Genomic DNA, 19,598 nt, shown 5'->3' on the forward strand with positions numbered 1-19,598 from the left:
TGTTCTTGTGCCACAGAATTCTTAAATAGCTTCACCAGGGTCCTAAAGAAACTGAATAGCAGAAATAGGATTTAAACTTAGGTCTTCTGTTTCCTTGTTTTGTGATTTTTTTTTTTATTATTAAACACAGCTTCTCTATGCTTCTAAGTTGACCCTTTTTAATTTACCTTCCATCTTACAGTAGTTGTTTCTTTGGTTTCTTGCAAGTGGTTAGGATAACTTAGATCACACCTTGAGTGTAATTGCATCCCCAAAGCAGATGATAGGTAATTATCAGTGTGCCGGAAAAAGGAGATGGAAATCATCTTCAAGAGTCTTTCCCTTGTAATGTGTTACAGTTTCAGAGAAGTAAGTTGGACTGGGAGAGGTATTACAAAGAGACTCATCAGGTAAAGACTATGGGGAAATTTGAAGCATTATTTGGTACTTATGACAATTTATGCTTATTCTGAAGCTGTAAAGTCTGAAGAGTATTATACTCAGTCTAGATATGATTTAAATGTTCATAGTCCTGAATCTTCTACTCATTAGCTGTAAGATTTTGTGCAGGTACCTTTACCTGTTTGGTCTCAATTTCATGTCTAAAAAATGGTGAGTGAATGAGTGAGTGAGTCTTAGGCAATTATTATAGAATTATTGGCAAACATTCTGACTGCAAGTCTATAAAAACAACTTGGTCACCTTCCCTCACATTCTTTGCTAAAAGAAGTAGAATATGCTTGTGATTTGGGGATTTAGGATAGAAATTTATTCCATTCCAGCCCTTCCAAGTGTGTAGAGGGACTAGTTCCACTTCTCTTTACATTGATTATAGTTTTGTGAGGCTCATTGTAGGCCATTTCTAATAAGGGAGAACTGAATCTTGGTATATTTATTTCCAGTTAGAATAATGAAATGTTAGTATTGGTTAGGACCTTGAGAGTCAGTAAATATACCAACTTATTTTATACATGAGGAAAGATAAGGCTTGAAAGGGAAAATGGAGAGCTCAGGCTCAACTGAAGGCTTTGGACTTTATTTCCAGTATTCTTTCCACTATGCCACATGGCTTATTTAGTGCCATGCTGTAATTTTCACCATGCTTAAAAAGATCTTAAAATTATCTCTGATGTAATGATAATGAAATTTGAAAAGTTAATGAAGGACTGGTGCGTTTACTATCTTTTCAGATATAAATATCCTTTATATGATTATAAAAATAGTATTTGATTATTGTAAGAAATTTCAGTCCATTCAGAAGTGCACAAACTCAAAAATGAAGGATTCTCCACAATCTAAATCCCTCAGAGACACTATTAACTTGGTTCACAATTTTTAGGTTTTACACACACACATTTTTTTCATATATGTCTATATATCACAGATTCTATCTCTCTACATGGAGATGATAGGCATATATATATAATTTTTATATATGTATTTAGAAATTAGATTGTATTATACCATTTGCATCCTAGTCCTTTTTCATGACAATATTTAGGGGACACGTGGACAACAATATATAGACATATTTTCTTATTAGTACACTTCCTCCACTTATGATGGAGTTACATCCTGTTGAAGCCGTCAGACATTGAAAATATCATAATTTGAGAGTGTAGTTAATACACTTAATCTACTGAACACCATACCTTAATTGTGCTCAGAACAGTTACATTAGCCTATAGCTGGGCAAAACTATCATCTAACACATCTAACACACATCATCAAAACTATCGTCTAACACAAAACTTATTTTGTAATAAAGTACTGAATATCTTGTATAATTTATTGAATGTTGTACTAAAAGTGCAAAACAGAGTGGTTGTGTTTTGGTTGTTTACCTTCATGATTGTGTGGCTGACTGGGAGCTGCAGCTTGCTGCTTCTGTCCAGTATCATGCAAGTGCGTCATGCTGCATATACTTAGTCAGGGAAAGGATCAAAATTCAGAAGTTTCAGAATTTGAAGTATGGTTTGTATTGAACGTTTATTGTTTTTCCCTCTTAATATAAATTTGAAAAATTGCAAGTCAAAGGCAGTATGTGCATTTAATTTATTCTTTTTATTTGGTGACTGGTTGTTCGTTGTATTACTGTATTTCACTTAAGCAATCATCTCCTATTGGATATTTATATTGTTTCCAGTCTTTTGCTTGTTTAGACAATGCTGGAGGTGCCTGCCTGGCTTAGTTGGAAAAGCATATGACTCTTGATCTCAGGGTTATGAGTTTAAGCCCCACGTTGGGTGTAGAGATTATTTAAATGGATAAATGAATACAGACTTTCAAAAAATTAGGCAATGCTGCAGGGAACATCCTTCTTCATGCATCTTTGCATATTGGTGTTTCTTCATAATAAATTTCTAGAAACCACACTTCGAGTTGATCATAATATTTAGATACAAAATTATGTATGTAAGGCAATACAGTTAGTCAATTCTTATAGTAGGAAAGGATGGGGATTTCAGACCTAGTGTAATTTTAGATACAAGGCCCTGGAACACATGAACATTTCCTTGGTCAAGCTTTGTGGTTTTGTAATCACACTTTTGCAGGGTTGGCTCAGTGTAGCAAATTCCAGTTCATTGGATCCTGTAGGTCCTTTCTAGTTGCTCTGTAAGTATTTGCTTCACTTGGCTAAAGTTCACTGTTAATGATTTGAATCAGGCTAAAGATGCCTAGAGTTTAGGTTCTTCCTTCCAGTCCACAGTTATTTTCCCATCAGTTTTTTTTTTTTATTAGACCATCAAGTATTGGAAGAGATTACCAATTATGTGTCAGGGAATGAGGCAAAGAGGAAAAATATCACTTTCCTGCTGAGAAATTGTCATTTGTGAAAAAGACAAGCTGATGACATCTCTGAACTGGCTTCTTGCCTAGAGGGATTGCCAGGAAGGGAAGAGCCCCCATGGCTTTGGTTTGCTATTCCCTTTAGTTGCTTGAACTTTGCTCCCTCTATCCTCACCTGTGATATAGCCAGTATTTTCAGAAATATTTAGTAGCTTCCCCATACCCCAAGCCCTAACTCAACCAATGTGGTCCATGTCTTTGTTGAAGGATTATTTCTTCTTAAACATGAATCCAGAGACTGAGGGGATCTTAGAAGGAAGACAGCCATCAGAAGTCATATGATAGGGTGACATCTTTCCTCTGGAATTTCTCTCACAACATCTCTGTAATGTCATCTTTGAGTGGCTTCTGTTGGTCTTCAGAATAAAACTTACATTCCTAGTCTAGTAATTAAAATCCTCTATAGTTGACACAGGGTTGACCTTTCAACCATATTTCCTAGTTCCTCTAAACATGCCCGTACTCTAGTCATTTCTCAACTTCTACTCTGTCTTGGCTTATGCCATTTTCTCTACCTGTTAATGTAATTTATGTCACTTAAATACCATCACTTCCACAATATCCTCCTTCTTGAACTTCTGTGACACTTTAACTGTATTTTTGTGACACTAATAATTTTCTATTCTGTATTGAAATTTTATATATATCTATCTTATATCTTCTACTACAATGTAAACACTTGGAGAACAGATTGATGTGACTATGACTGGTCTTTGTATTTCAATATCCAGGATATTCCTAATAATGAATAAGTATTACTATGGAGATGGATAGGCAGACCAATACAATTTTTAGCTGAATATCCCTGTGCCAGAAAGGCTAAAAGAGGAAACCCATTCCACTCTGGGGATAGCTTAAATCTTTAAGCCTTCTAAATCTCATTATCAGAAAACAGTGCTATATCCCAGCTGCCTGAATATTCAAGTGCAACACCTAAAGTCACCCACTTCTACTTACCTTGCACCCATTTTCTTACCTCAAGAACTGATCCTGTTGGATCAATGACCAATGGGAAGTATGTGGGAAGCCCATCTTTACAAAGATAATGAAAACATTTTTTCCAGCTCATACTCAGGTGAGTGTCCTGCTAGGTTAACTCCACAAATATATTCTCTGGTTTTGTAATTTTGTGCTAAAAGACATCCCAATATACTATTAACCTTAAGTTATCTACTTTTCTTTTTTCTTTCTTTTCTTTTCTTTTCTTTTTCTTTCTTTCTTTCTTTTTTTTTTTTTTTTTTTTTTTACAACTTTTATAAGCTGCTTATTTTGCATCAACCTTATTTCTGTCTTGTCTGAGTGTTTGGAAAAGTAGTTTAAGAGAACACTCAGTGTCTGCTCCCATCCATTTAGTGGCCTGGGTAGTGGGAGCTGCAAATCAGTCTTCAGTGGCAGGCTGAGCACTCCAGTCTTCAGTGCAGAACTGCTGAATAGGCACAGAGAGAACCATGCCTTCAGAGCAGTCTGTGACTTCATGTTGAATAGCAGTGAACTCGGGAACTCAAACCGTCCATTCACCCTGAAATTTCTCCTTTGTCACCATCTTCTCAGCAGTTTCTTTTCAATTTCTTTTTCGTTTCTTCAAATCTTTGTAGAAGTTGAGATCAGGTATGGCTTCCTATGGTGTTCACGGAAAATGGTGCAATGCATGTGCAGAACTTCCTAGGTCAGTATCCACCACATCAGACCCACTGAGTGGGCTCACTTACTATTGCAGAGATGACGGTGTCCACATAGCACAGAGGACAGTCTTTGTTACACATACAAATGGAGGCAGGTTAACATAAGAAGCCTCTGTGAGAAGCTGGTGGTCAGTCCTAGATCAATAACCACCAGAAGTCTTGGCTCCTAGTAGGCTGCCTGGATCTGATTAGTGAAAGTTCCAGGAGTGAAACAGCAAGAAATAGGAATGGCTCCAGTGGCAGCAGCTTACTTCAGCACAGCTCACTGACCACTATTCCTGGGTGATATGACGCTGACATCAGCGGGTTTTCAATGGCAACAATGGCAGGAGCTGCCAGCAGAAGGTTCTCCCAGGTTCTCTTGAGATTTATGATGTACATGCCATCACATTTCCTTTTGTAGATGTACTGGTCCATTGGGAAGCCAATGTTGGTATCACCTAAGTGGATTCCTGCTGCAAAGAATTTGAGGACATCCTCCTCCTTCACTAGTAGGACATCAAGGGTTCCAGACACTGTGAAAGTTTCCCTTTAAGTTACAATTGGAATGCAAAACAATGCCATATGGACTCCTCTCTGGGTAGTGTGGAAAGGCTTAATTTTTCTAGTTTTAAAAGCACTGTGAAAACCAAGTAGTGCCTATGTAATATTTTTTTAAGCTTATTTATTTATTTTGAGAGAGAGAGAGAGAGAAAGCACACATGCGAGTAAGGGAGGGACAGAGAGAGGGAGAGATAGAATCTCAGGGTCACTATCAGTGTGGAGATTGATGTGGGGCTCGAATTCGTAGACCATGAGATCATGACCTGATCTGAAACCAAGAGTCAAGCATTTAACCAACTGAGCCACTCAGGTGCCCCTTCCTAATATCATTCTCTTATAATGTTTAATTTGCCTGTAAGTTAGCTAAATGTAAAGCTGGTTTTTAAATATACGTAGTAAGTGCTTCCTGACCATCATTGAGGTATTCTGTCCACTATTCAATTCTATCCACCAGTTGACTTGGTCAGGGACACTATGTGAGGCTGTGCAGAGTATAAACTGCCCAGTTTGGGTATGAATCATGATATGACCATGGGAATGCTGCCCTCCAGAGCAGTGCAATGTGTCCTCTGGATGACCACAATGATTTGATGTTCAGGTACGCGCATTTTTAGTTTGGAAACTCTGGACCCCTCTTGTATTCATTTGCTGGCATTGTTGTAACAAAGTACCACATATTGATACTTAACAAAAATATATTGTTTCAGTTCTGGAGACTAGAGTCCAAGAGCAAGGTATGTTCAAAGTTGAATCCTTCTGAAGGATGTGAGGTAAGGATCCCTGTCCAAGGCCTCTCTTCTTGGCTTGTCAATGACCATTTTCTCCCTGAGTCTCTTCACATCACCTTCCTCCTATGCATGTCTGCCTCTCTGTCCAAATTTCCTCTTTTAATAAGGTCTCCAGTTAGATTGGATTAGGACCCACCTAATGCTCTCATTTTAACTCAGTTACCTCTGTAAAGACTCTGTTTTCAAATAAGGTCACATTCTGAGGTACCAGGAGTTAGGACTTCTTTTTGGAGGAAACATAATTCAAGCCATAAGAACTCCTAACAGATGAAAATAAAATCTAGATCTTCATGGGAAGTACACTGGGTGCAGAATTTGAGCTCTCCTAGTAACTAGTATATCCAGAATAGAGAGGAATATGTAGGAATGTATCGCAAGCCACGTCCAACAATATCTTGGGCTGGACTGGAATTAAGGGCAGGTTTACAGGCAGAAAAGGATAATGTGGTGTTAATTAGGAAACTGAGGCAGAATTGGTGTTTATGTGCTAGGACAGGCATTACTCCAGATTCTTCTGACAGTGAGCCTTTGACACCAAAGCTAATATTTGACATAATCCACTGCAGAAGTATGCATGTGTGCAGGTATGGAAGGGGTGGTCTGGATCATTTAAAAAACTGGAATAAGCAGACAGCTCAGAAAGGTAGGGGATCTTGCACTGTTGGTGGGAATGCAAATTGGTGCAGCCGCTCTGGAAAGCAGTGTGGAGGTTCCTCAGAAAATTAAAAATAGACCTACCCTATGACCCAGCAATAGCACTGCTAGGAATTTATCCAAGGGACACAGGAGTACTGATGCATAGGGGCACTTGTACCCCAATGTTCATAGCAGCACTCTCAACAATAGCCAAATTATGGAAAGAGCCTAAATGTCCATCAACTGATGAATGGATAAAGAAATTGTGGTTTATATACACAATGGAATACTACGTGGCAATGAGAAAAAATGAAATATGGCCTTTTGTAGCAACGTGGATGGAACTGGAGAGTGTGATGCTAAGTGAAATAAGCCATACAGAGAAAGACAGATACCATATGGTTTCACTCTTATGTGGATCCTGAGAAACTTAACAGGAACCCATGGGGGAGGGGAAGAAAAAAAAAAAAAAGAGGTTAGAGTGGGAGAGAGCCAAAGCATAAGAGACTGTTGAGAACTGAGAACAAACTAAGGGTTGATGGGGTGTGGGAGGGAGGAGAGGGCGGGTGATGGGTATTGAGGAGGGCACCTTTTGGGATGAGCACTGGGTGTTGTATGGAAACCAATTTGACAATAAATTTCATATATAAATAATAAAAAAAAAAAAAAAAGAAAGGTAGGGGAAACTACACATCCATGGACTCTTTTGCAAAGGTTCTATGAGAGTCAGTGGCAGCCCAGTCCCAGTGGTTGCTGCCATGACTACAAGACATTCTCACACAGCCCTGCTCAGTATCCCAGGCATCCTACCTCTGTTAGCCTCCAACTAGGTTACCTAAAAGCTTTGTAGCTTTGAGGATACCCTTGCTGGCTTATGTAAAGATATGGCTAAGTCCTTTACCATTGAACCCCAAAATGCCTAGAAATAGAAATATCATTTATAAATATATATTTTAAAAACACATAAATATATTTATATAAATATGTATAAAACACACATATATTTATTTATGTATAGCATATATAATGTTTGTTTTATAGAAATATATTTATTATAATATTTAATATATTTATATATTATATAATATATACTTAATTATTTTAATATAATATATTAATTACATTATATATTAATATATTATATATTAATTATATTATTAATCTATATTTATATTTCTTAATATATATTTAAAATGTGTAAGTATAACAAATATATGACATATTGAAAATATGTATACTATATTCTTATATTTTATATAATACATGGTAAAACATGTTTCAAAACTAAATATATAATTTATTTCAATATATTTCAAAAATAAAATATATAATTTTATTTATTTATTTTTACATATTTACTGCAGAGACTCATATGATATGAGAAGTCATAGAGTAAACCATATATAAGTCTATATGTAAAAAAATACATTTTGGGGTGCCTGAGAGGCTCACTCGTGTAAGTGTTAGACTCTTGATTTCAGCTCAGGTCATGATCTCATGGTTTGGGAGATTTAGCCCTGCATTGGGCTCTGTGCTGGCAGTTCAGAGCCTGCTTGGGATTCTCTCTCTCCCTCTCTGCCCATCCCCTTCTTGTGCTCAAAATAAATAAATAAACTTTAAAAATATATGTATTTATATAAATATACTTATTTATATAAATATATATGTAAATATATTTATACACACATACGTATATATGTATTATATATGTATGTATATATGTGTCTATATCTATATCTATATCTATATCTATATCTAGTCTATATATATACTTTAACCATCCTTTTCTATTTAAGCAAGCTACTAAATGGTTATCAAGAGATATTATTCCTCCCTTGATAAGTATTATCAGTAGTAATATTGTGACAACCAGGGCAAATAGCCAGAATGTACACATATCAGCCCTGGGGGAAAACTTACAATGTCATCTAGTAGCAGATGTGTAGTTTTTTTTTCTCTGTTCATAAGATTCTATGGCAGCACAAAGCAATCTGGCATGGCTAGAAATCAGATTCTGGCAAAGAGATTTCCATTCTTGAGATTTGGGGCTTTTAGGATGAATTATTAGGGAAGCATCAGCTCTTCCTTGCTGTTGTACGTGGCCAGCCAGGGTACAACACCATTAAGAGTGGGCTCTACCTTCATGCTGCTAACTCAGCATTTATGGTTGGGGGTACAAGCCTCTCCCCTGAAGTGATTAGTGGCTGAAGTGTAAGACTTGTGATTGCAGCTGTATTATCTAGCAAACTAATGGCAGGATTTTTTTACATAAACATTCAGGTTGGAGAATCTGGCATGACTGGGGAACTGGGGCCCAGGACTTGCCGCCATTGACCAGGATTAATTGCTTTAAGCAATAGGTCATTGCTGAGTTTGTGTGAAGCTTTGTAGAAAGCTAACTTCTTTCCGGGAGGCCTGCCTTCCCAAGATAAGTCTTGGCATGTTAACCCTTCTGTCTCAAGGGAAATGGTATAAATACAGAGAAGAGAGAGGCTGGCAGTTGGGGAATTGATACTTGAGCAGAGATTCAACACATTGACACTCTTGTTCATCCCTCCAGTCATATATACTACAGAGTCAAAGTTTGAGTACATATATTTTTATTCCCAGTTCACTGTTCTTTGCAGCATCCTTCAGCTCTTCTTCCTCCCTTCCTTCCTTCCTTCCTTCCTTCCTCTCTCTTTCTTTCTTTCTTTCTTTCTTTCTTTCTTTCTTTCTTTCTTTCTTTCTTTCTTTCTTTCTTTCTTTCTTTCTTTCTTTCTTTCTTTCTTTCTTTCTTTCTTTCTTTCTTTCTTTCTTTCTTTCTTTCTTTCTTTCTTTCTTTCTTTCTTTCTTTCTTTCTTTCTTTCTTTCTTTCTTTCTTTCTTTCTTTCTTTCTTTCTTTCTTTCTTTCTTTCTTTCCCAGGAATGGTGGAGGCTGTGGGAGTTGGGTATAGTGTGAATCAGGGTTTTTGTTTTTGTTTTTTGTTTTTTTTTGGCAATAGCAGTTATTGCCAAAATCTTAAAATAAAGATTTACTCTAGGATGATGAAGTTACCCTCCACTCTCTATTGGTTGTGAGAGAATCTTGAAATCATATGAATACTTAATTAATTTTTCTCCATATTAGGACTTGAATTTTTATCACTTCTTTCAATTCTTTCTTCTGGAAGAATCAATTCTTGTTTAAATTATTAATTAAAAATTATATGTTTCAGGAGCATGTGGGTAGCTCAGTCAGTTGACCCTCCAACTCTTGATTTCAGCTCAGGTCATGATCCCAGGGTTGTGGGATCAAGCCCTATGTTGGGTTCCACACTAAGTATGGAGCCTGCTTGAGCTTCTCTTCTTCTCTCCCTCTGCCCTTCTCCCCTGCTGAATGCTCTCTTTCTTAAAAAAAAATATTTTTAATTAAAAGAAACTATACATGTTTCAGACCACATGTCTTGTGGATTTCCAGTTTTATTGGCTTTGATTGGTGTTTTGCTTCTTGCCAGTCCTGGATAGTCGCTCATAATTTCGCCAAACTTTGCCACAAGTGAAAATAACTACCTTTGTCAGCTCTTTAGAGTTGGAAAGTTGATTGGTGTTTTGCTTCTTGCCAATCCTGGATAGTCACTCATAATTTCACCAAACTGTTTGCCACAAGTGAAAATAACTACCTTTGCCAACTCTTTAGAGTTGGAAAATTACATTGCACATTAGGTACTATTCCTGAAGTTAAAATATTATACATCTTGTAATTATGTAGAATGGTGCAGGAAGGTATCCTAAGCCATGCTCTTGTTTGAAACACAGTGTTTTTGATCCATAAGAAGTGAAAGAATCTCCTAGAATCCCTGTGGTTACACTGAGGACAGTTTCTACTATTTTAACCCAGGCCACAGATTTATGGGGCAACACTACCTTGGTAATACAATCTAATAGATAAGCCACCTCTGTTTATACTATCCCTTTTGTTTTGAATTTCTTTTCCTGTGATCTTTGCCTGTTAAAACCTTATTACTAATTTCATCAACTCTACTATTACAAAATAAATAATTAGTAGCTACTAAGCACTTCTCATGGACCGTGAATAGTGCCAAGAGATCTCCATGCACACTCTCTTTCGTTTACAGGCATACCTCAGAGATATTATGCATTTGGTTTCAAACCATCCCAAAAAATATTGTAGTAAAGCAGGTCAAATGAATATTTTGGTTTCCCAGTGCATATAAAAATTATGTTTATACTATACTGTAGTCTATTAAGTGTGCATAGCCTTATGTGTAAAACAACATTGTACATACTTTAATTTTAAAATTCTTGATTGCTAAAAATGCTAACTATCACCTGAGCTTTTAGCAAGTCCTAATCTTTTTGCTGGTGGAGGGTCTTGCCTTGATATTGATGGCTGCTGATGGACAGAGTGGTGGTTGCTGAAGGCTGGGGTGGCTGTGGCAGTTTCTTAAAATAAGACAACAAATGAAGCTTGCCACACTGATTGACTCTTCCTTTCACAAACGATTTCTCTGTAGCGTGCAATGCTCTGTAGGTAAATGCTGCAGAAGTTCTTTCAAAATTGGGAGTCAACCCTCTCAAACCCTGCTGCTGCTTTATTAACGATGTTTACGTAATATTCTAAATCCTTTGTTGTCATTTCCTCATTCTTCACATCATCTTCATCAGGACTAGCTTCCTTTTCAGTAAACCACTTTCTTTGCACATCCATAAGCAGCAACTCCTCATCCGTTAAAGTTTTATCATGAGATTGCAACAATTCAGTCACATCTTCAAGCTCCAATAGTTACATTAAAGATCACTGATCATAGGTCAATATAACAAATATAGTAATGAAGAAAAATTTGAAATATTGGAGGAATAACCAAAATATGACACAGAGACATGATGTAAAGCAAATGTTGAAAAATGGTGCTGATAGACTTACTTGATTGATGTAAGATTACCATAAGCTTTAATCTGTAAAAAATGCAGTATCTGCAAAGCACAGTAAAAGGAGGTATGCCTGTATTGGTTTGTTCTTCACTGCCTAATCTGCATTTGCAGTGTTCTGAGTGGACCAGCAAAAAGAAAGATATGATCTCAGAGTTCATGGTACTTACATTCTACTAAGGAAGACAATAAAAAGGAAACCAACAAGATAATGTCAGAGAGAGGTAAGTGTTATGAACAATGTAAAATAAGGTAACATGATAGAAGGTGACTGGGAGTGGGGGACAATTTTATAGAGGGACCTCAGAAGACCTTTCTGAAGGAAAGGAGCCAGCTATGTGAAGATCAGGCAACAGAGATGATTTGAAGGCCAAAGGCATGAGGCAGAAGTGAGCCTCATAACAACCCCGTGATGTCAGTCGGTCCATCTATGTGAACTGGTTAAAGAACTTAACTCTCAGAGCCTCAGTTTTTTTTTTTTTCTTTCTATCACAAAGACAGATTGATTAGCTCATTTATGACATTTTTCTTAAGCACTTACTATGTTCCAGACACTCCTTAGGCTTTGGGGATGCATTATTGCCCTCATGGAACTCAAGTTCTATTGGAGGGGTTGGGAGACAGACAGTAAACAAATAGTTACAGAGAAGGTTAGGTAATGGTAATGCCTTAAAAAAATAAAACAGAGTAAGAAGACAGAGAGTAAATGTGGGAGGTAGGTTATTAGGGAGTCAGGGAAAGCCTCTCTGTGGAAGTGAATTTTGAGTAGATAACAGAATGAAGAGAAGGAGAGAAGCAGACCATGTGGCTATCTGGGAGTAGGGTGGGAGTATTTTGAGTGGCAAGAATAGCTGTAAGGTTAACAGGAACTTATTGTGTTCAAGGCATGGTAAAGGAGTCCGTGTGCTACAGACAAAGGACCAGGTCATTCTGAGTGTGTTGAAAAGCCACTGCAGGATTTGGAGCAGGGATATAATAGGAGTAATGTTACCTACAACAGGGTGTTGGGAGAATTAAAAGATAAGGCATACCTAACCTAGCACGGAGTATGCTAGTAAGTGCACAAAGACCTGTTTCCTTTTCCCTTCCCCTTCTGCTTCCCCTCCCCCTTCCCTTCCCTTCCCTTCCCTTCCCTTCCCTTCCCTTCCCTTCCCTTCCCTTTCCTTTCCTTTCCTTTCCTTTCCTTTCCTTTCCTTTCCTTTCCTTTCCTTTCCTTTCCTTTCCTTTCCTTTCCTTTCCTTTCCTTTCCTTTCCTTTCCTTCCTAGTCTCCCCTCAGTGTCTCACTGCCTGTTCCTTTCCTGTCTCTATCCTTTGTACATCTATACTGCTCAAGTATGTCTTAGAATAAGACAACCTAACCTGCTGTTATTTCTTTCCTTGTCAGCTTCATACTAAACTACAACTGCCTTGAGGACAGGGCAGGAAAGGAAAGGAAAGGAAAGGGCAAGGGGAAGGGGAAGGGGAAAGGGAAAGGGAAGGGGAAGGGACTTATTTGCCACTTCAGTGCCTTGGAAATTGTTGAAATGCAACAGAGTTATTGAATTGGCATTAAAAATTCTGCTCCGTGGGGGAATAGCAATCATGCCTGGGATTTAAGAAGTATGTTTGGACTAGCAGGACCTCCTTGTTTGTACTAGACAGTCCTGAGTTTGGTCACGGTAAATATACTGGGAAGTCGGCAGCTTTGTTGTGGTTCACATAAGAACTTGTTAGATTGCTAGTAGCTTAGAGCCACATGCTAATTCCAGTAGGACTTGGGCAAGTCACTTAATCTTTCTGAAACTCACTTTTCTCATTTGTACAACTGAGATCGTAATCCATAGGATTATTGAGGGATTGAAGGAGATCATGTATATAAAGCTGTAAGTACAGTAGACAGCTCTGAGTAATCAATACATACTATCTGGTGTTGAAGGTACACTTTCCTGATTTCCTGCCATTTTCCCAAGACAATCAGACCAACTCTGAGAGTCAGTCTGGCAGCTATGGAGAAGGAGAAGGAGATTGTCGCTTGCTGAAGAAATCAGTACACTTTACCCACTTATAATTATGACAATGAGTCTGATGCTGGGCAGAAAGTCAAGTAATAGCACTGGCTCCTCCTTTTCAACCTTTTCTATTTGTGTTAGATTTACTTTACTTATTTGAGAGCAAAGAACTTGCATTTTTTTTTTAAATCTTGGCAGCAGGGGGGAAAATAACTTACCTAAGGTCACATATCTAAGAAGTGGCACAGCTAGAATTTGAATAAAGGTCTGGTTCGTTCTACAGTTCATGGGTATAGAAGAAAGCATGCTCTCCTGAGTCAGGACATGTGATCTGGGCACTCTACCACTTATCTTGTCACCTTGGGAAATGCATTTATCCTCTCAGGAAAAGTAGGAACCACTCTCCTGATTCCCAATACAATGTCATTTCATTTGACCTTCTCTGGTTTTAATTTCCACTTGTACCAGTTTAAGATGTTGGAGTAGTCTCTAACCTTGTTTTCACAAGGAAGCACTGATGCATGTGCCCCAGGCCCTTATAGCTGACCTGTTTCCATCAGGTGACCTCTCTGCTGAACGCTCTATATGATTATTCCCAGGCACCAGTCTCCAACAGGACTTGCTAAAGCCACTTTACTTTGCAAAGTAGTCAATAGAGTTGTTTTGTATTTAACTCAGCAGGGGAGATAACCTTACATTTCAAAACCCTTTGCTCTAATTCTGTGTCCTTCTATACACTCTTCCCCCAGCCTTGCTTTTTTTCTTTCATCGGCTAACTTTTGCTTTTAGTCCCATCTGTTCTTTCCTTTTGTTCATTTTATCTCCACTAGGGACCTGGAAGAAATGAAAACATGCATCTGAAATACAGAGTTGTTGTCTGGGAGAGATCAAAGCATTGTTTCTTTCATTCTTTTTCTTTTTTCTCTTCCCCTTAACAGCATGATCAAATCTTGGTTCTTCAAGGATAACTTTCTAGGCTGCGCATTACAAGGTTGGATAATGAGCATTTAGTGTTCTGGTGATTAAGACCTATTCTGCCTCACAGGTCAGTGCCACCTGAATTAATTGGCACCTTTTCAGTTGGAGTTCCATTCTCACATATCTTATTCTACCAAGAATGGTGTTCAGAGATCTCTATAATCCATCGCCATGCTGTTTTCCTAGCCGTCCCTCCCTCTCCCTATAGGACTCATGTCTTGATTGACTGATTTACCCTCTGCCACCCTCTTTCTCTATGATTTGCATCCTGCCATGGTGTTCCTTATTTCCCTCTGCCTGGAATGGTATAGTTACAACTGTAGACTCAGGAGTCAGTCTGCATTGAAATCATTGCCACTAGCCCTGTAAAACTAGATGTTTAACTTCAGCTTTCTCACATATAAAAGGAGATGTTAATAGCTTTCTCACCTCCCTGGGTAGTTGTGAAGATGAAGTAAGACAGGGAGTGTAAAGGATTTGGTGGTGTACCTGGCTTATAGTAAGTGCTCACTAAATATTAGCTGCTGTAATTTTCCACTTGTATCTATCCAAATCTTACTGCTTCTTCAGGGCCAGTTCTCAAAATATACTTCCACTTCTTACACAAGAAGTCTTTTTTGACCATCTTCCAGTCCAAAGTGACCTCTTCCTTCAAGTATTCTTATTTTGTGACTTGTGCAGAATTATTTGGTTAGTCTTAGTTTATGTTCAAAGTACCCACCTACAGGTAAAATGCTATTGGAGGCAGAGACCTAAGCCTCTAGCACAGAGCTGAGGCACATTTCTAGAGAGTGGAATTATAATTTTCTGCCTCATAGTTAAGGGAATTTCATTTTGTTGATGTTGTTTTGGGTTCTTGAGTGTTCTACTGATTTAATGAATGGTTCACTCATTTTTCACTACACCAAGACACTGGTATCCTGGGTGTTTTGCTTCTAAGAGTATAGTCAGTTCAGGCCGGTACGGTTGTGACATGACCTCTGGGCTCAACTATTTGGTAAGCAATAGTAAGGCCTATTTTGAACCATTAAGGTCATTTATCTTTGGCATGCTACAAATGGGACATTTTGAAAGAACCTTGAGAGTAAATCTCAATATCATCTATGTGTATCTGCAGTTAAGACTTATAATGAGAAGTTGAATTTCTGATTTTCAGTAGCAGTCTTATTTAAAAAAAAAACTGCAAGAAATTCCACATATACTTTGCCTCACAAATACCTGTAATTAGGTCAGAATTCAGGAAAGTGGGCTTCTATTTGCATAGAATGACATTAATTCTGCATTTTCTCCTAACAAGGTTGAAAGAAAGGATTAATCACTTATTCATGCAAAACCAATTCACATGAATCATTTATTTATCTTGTTCTGGTAATTTTGCAGAGCTCATTTTTACATGGCTCAGGTTGCAGATAAAGTGAAAACTCAGAAGGTGATTTACCCTCCACAATAAAGACATGATGGCCGTGTAAACAGGATGTTTCCTATAGGAAATCAATAGGTAACCATGGAAATGACTCTACAATGGGAAATTCTATTTCCTTATGAACAAATCATCAAAAAGATCAATTGTAAGATGAAAGGGCTTTGTCTGTGCCCATACCTTTCACAAAGGCTCTTGATCTATGTAAAGAAGAAAACATGCACATTGATGCCAGTAAACAACTATCTTAAGCTATATTGAAAATGAACATCACTTTTTACCTTCTGAAATTTGGGCTGGAATTTTTTGAGCACTGTTCTTGGAGGTTTAACTTAGAAACATATCTAATTGCAAGAAGAATGTTCCACAATATGAGATGCTTGAATTCTTGACCTAGCCTAACTTCAAGCAGTGAGGAGATCTTTGATTGAATTTGAATTTGAATTTAATCTTATTGGACTTCAATTTCTTCATCTGTAAAATGAGTGGATCAAATTAGTGCAGGATCACAGGTGTGTTGTCTGTGTACAACCATCTCATTTTACCTTCCATGGAAGACATTACTAAACAATTATAGCACTCTTTCTCACTGAGCCTTGACAGAACCTCAGACACCTTAACACATTTCTCTAGGCAGCTGCTTCCTATGGATGAATTGTCATCTGTAAGACATTCATTTGCTTTTTTGTGACCTTCAGGACTCATTTAACCCTGACATAAGAATTTGCAAACTAGCTACAGGTACTGCATGTCTTTTCAGCTAGTTCATTTCTTTTCAGCTAGACTTGAGCACAGAATTCAAATAAAAACAATTAGAAACTGTAATTGTATTGTCTGTTTTATTTATTTTTAACGTTTATTTATTTATTTATTTATTTATTTATTTAATTTTGAGAGAGAGTGTGCATGCAAACAGGGGAGGGGCAGAGAGAGAGGGAGAGAGAGAATCCAAGCAGGCTCCGCGCTGTCAGTGCAGAGCCTGATGTAGAGCTTAATCTCACAAACCATGAGATCATGACTGAGCCAAAATCAAGAGTTGGGTGCTTAACTGACTGAGCAACCCAGGCACCCCTGTAGGGTCTGTTCTAAGCCAAAGGAATTGTTTGGTCTCATTAAACAAATAGGTTTAGTCAAATATTTATTTCAATGAAAAAGTTGCTATTGAACCAATCATGGATAAAAGTGAAATGATGTTAGTAGTACTTTGTAGCTGTCCATTTTTATTATCACCTCAGAGACACAAGTAGCAAATGTTTGCTCTTTGTGTGCCTACCCCTTTGTCAACAGTAGAGAGCAGCACAGTTATTTTCAAGTGTCTTTTTTGGGAGCCATTTATGCATGTACATGGGCACTGTACACATCAGGTCCAAAGATATGACCTATGGCCAGTTGCATTTGAAGAGTATATTCACATGTCAAAAGAGCCACCTTAATTAAATCTTCTAGATTATGGTGTTGAATTTCCTCTTTAGGCTTTCAGAAATCACTGTTAGAATATTTGCATGTTGCAGCATTTTATATTGATTGTTTTTTTTTAATTTTTTTTTCAACGTTTATTTATTTTTGGGACAGAGAGAGACAGAGCATGAACGGGGGAGGGGCAGAGAGAGAGGGAGACACAGAATCGGAAACAGGCTCCAGGCTCTGAGCCATCAGCCCAGAGCCTGACGCGGGGCTCGAACTCACGACCGCGAGATCGTGACCTGGCTGAAGTCGGACGCTTAACCGACTGCGCCACCCAGGCGCCCCTCATATTGATTATTTTTATTTTAGTCTTTCTATTATTTTTTTTTCTCCTCTTGTTACTTGAGAGGCAGCATTACATAAACAAAAAGAGTACAGCTTTTGTCTTCTGAAAGTGCAGGTTTGAATTTCGGCTCTTTCTTGGTAGACCTGTGACTTTGAGCCAGTCTGCTGTGAAGAGCCTCAGGTTTCTCCATTGTTAAGCAGCGACAGAAATCCACTGTCATCCCTACGATCTCACAGGGTGTTATGAATATCAAATAAAATCAATACATGTAAAAGCATTTAAATATAGGTTAAAAATAGGTATTAATCTCTCATATGCTATCATTATTAATATGAATCTAGCTTTTAGTTAAAATGAATGACATAATTTCTACAATTTCTTCTTGAATTTTAGGATGGTATCTGTAAATCGGTAGTCTTGGCTGCAAGGCATACTGAGATATCCCTGGTATGGACAGTGCCTTTACAGGAGTGAGACTGCAGGGACTAGTGTAGCTGAACCCTGAAAGAGTATGTCAAAGATCCACAAGAATCATTGTAAATGTTCATTGAATAAAGGCTAATATTGATATCTCAAACCTGTCAGACCTAATATCTCCTCTTGCTAACAGATATTTGGTAATGTACTTTTTTATTCCCAAAGATAATATGACTTATAGATAATAAAATCCATCTTTATATGTAATTTCACACAGAAAATAAATCGTTACAATGCCCTAATTTTAATATAATGGATTAGCAAGTGTAGAGTAATTAAAAATAATAAATTAATGTGTATTTCAATTTGTAAGTACATGGGCCTGGCTGATACAAAAGACATGATGAAGCAGTCACATGCTTATACTCACACAGAGAATGGAAATCACAAATGTATACTCATACAGGAGTATCATACTTGTGACTCAAGTACAAAGAATGTCATTGCATTATTGGTGACGTGATTTTCACAATAATGAACAATTCTTGGTACAGGTCCTAGCTAGATGGCACAGACTCCTCTTGATTGATAGGCTGGAGACTATTCTGGACAATTTGTTAGGTATTAGAACTTGTGTCAAAAGTACTTTGAGAATATATGTAAAACAAAGTTAGCATCCAGGCTCAGATAATGTCAAAAAGGTTATTCCACTTACATGAATGTCTAGAAAGACATAGTACAGCCGGTGCTTGTGTGGGGCTGTCCATTGCATTATAGGATGTCTATTTTCACTGACTCCTGCACTTTAGGAGTCAAAGCACAGTCAAAGCAGAGTGGTGTTGTGGAAGGAGGCAGCTTCTATTGTGACAACCAAATATACTGTCAGCAATTTCCAAACACTCCATTGGAGGTAGAGCCTTTTCAATTGAGAAGCATTAGTCTAAGAGTCCATACAGCAGCTTTGGCATGCCAAGAGTGAAAGTAGCCCAGCCACAGACTAGATAGATATACAGGGGATGGAAGCCAGCCCTAGAAGGTATAGGTGGCAATGGCTGGGCAAAGTGTCAGTCCCCCAACCAAGAAGGCTAAGGTTCTAGTGAAAGCTCTAGTGGAGGACAGGAAACCCAGACAGAGGTCCACTTGAATGGATCAGATGGGTGTGGTGGAATAAGATTGAGGGGAAGTCTGCTGCTTAACAGACACAAAGCTACCCTGGGCTCACAACCCAGTGAAGCCCGGGGTAATGACAGCAGGACTAATTTCAGACTCTTAACTGTTTGTGCAGCTAAGCCTAGTGATCTTTATTAGCCTTGGTTCTTTTTTACTCAGGGACCCCCATAGGGCTATGGTCACAGACCTAAGGCATTGTGGAGTCTTATCCTGAAAATTTCTAGAAAAGGCAGGGAGTTGAAAAGTTTAGAACTAGAAACATTGGAAGAAAGTTACAAAAAGACAAGTATTGGCTCAGTATTTGGAAGCACTTCAAATGGAATGGTTACTTGATAAAATAGTGACCTGCTGCATAATAATCTCTTACATTTATGAAGGGATTTCATGTTTGCAATCAAGTTTTATATATATCTATCTTAAATCATTATGCCTTTTCTTGCTCAGTAGTCTAATATTGTCATGTATCATTTATTATTAGCTGTCTA

General features: G+C 37.9%; 1 pseudogene; it reads right to left on the bottom strand.

Moving 5' to 3' along the window:
* Positions 1–4,093: 4,093 nt before the first annotated feature.
* On the bottom strand, positions 4,094–14,981 carry LOC112857794 (small ribosomal subunit protein uS2 pseudogene; annotated as a pseudogene).
* Between the last annotated feature and the right edge of the window lie 4,617 nt (positions 14,982–19,598).

The sequence above is a fragment of the Puma concolor genome, chromosome A2, assembly GCF_028749965.1.
Source record: "Puma concolor isolate L17-30 chromosome A2, mPumCon1.1.hap2, whole genome shotgun sequence".
Taxonomy (NCBI): Eukaryota; Metazoa; Chordata; class Mammalia; order Carnivora; family Felidae; genus Puma; species Puma concolor.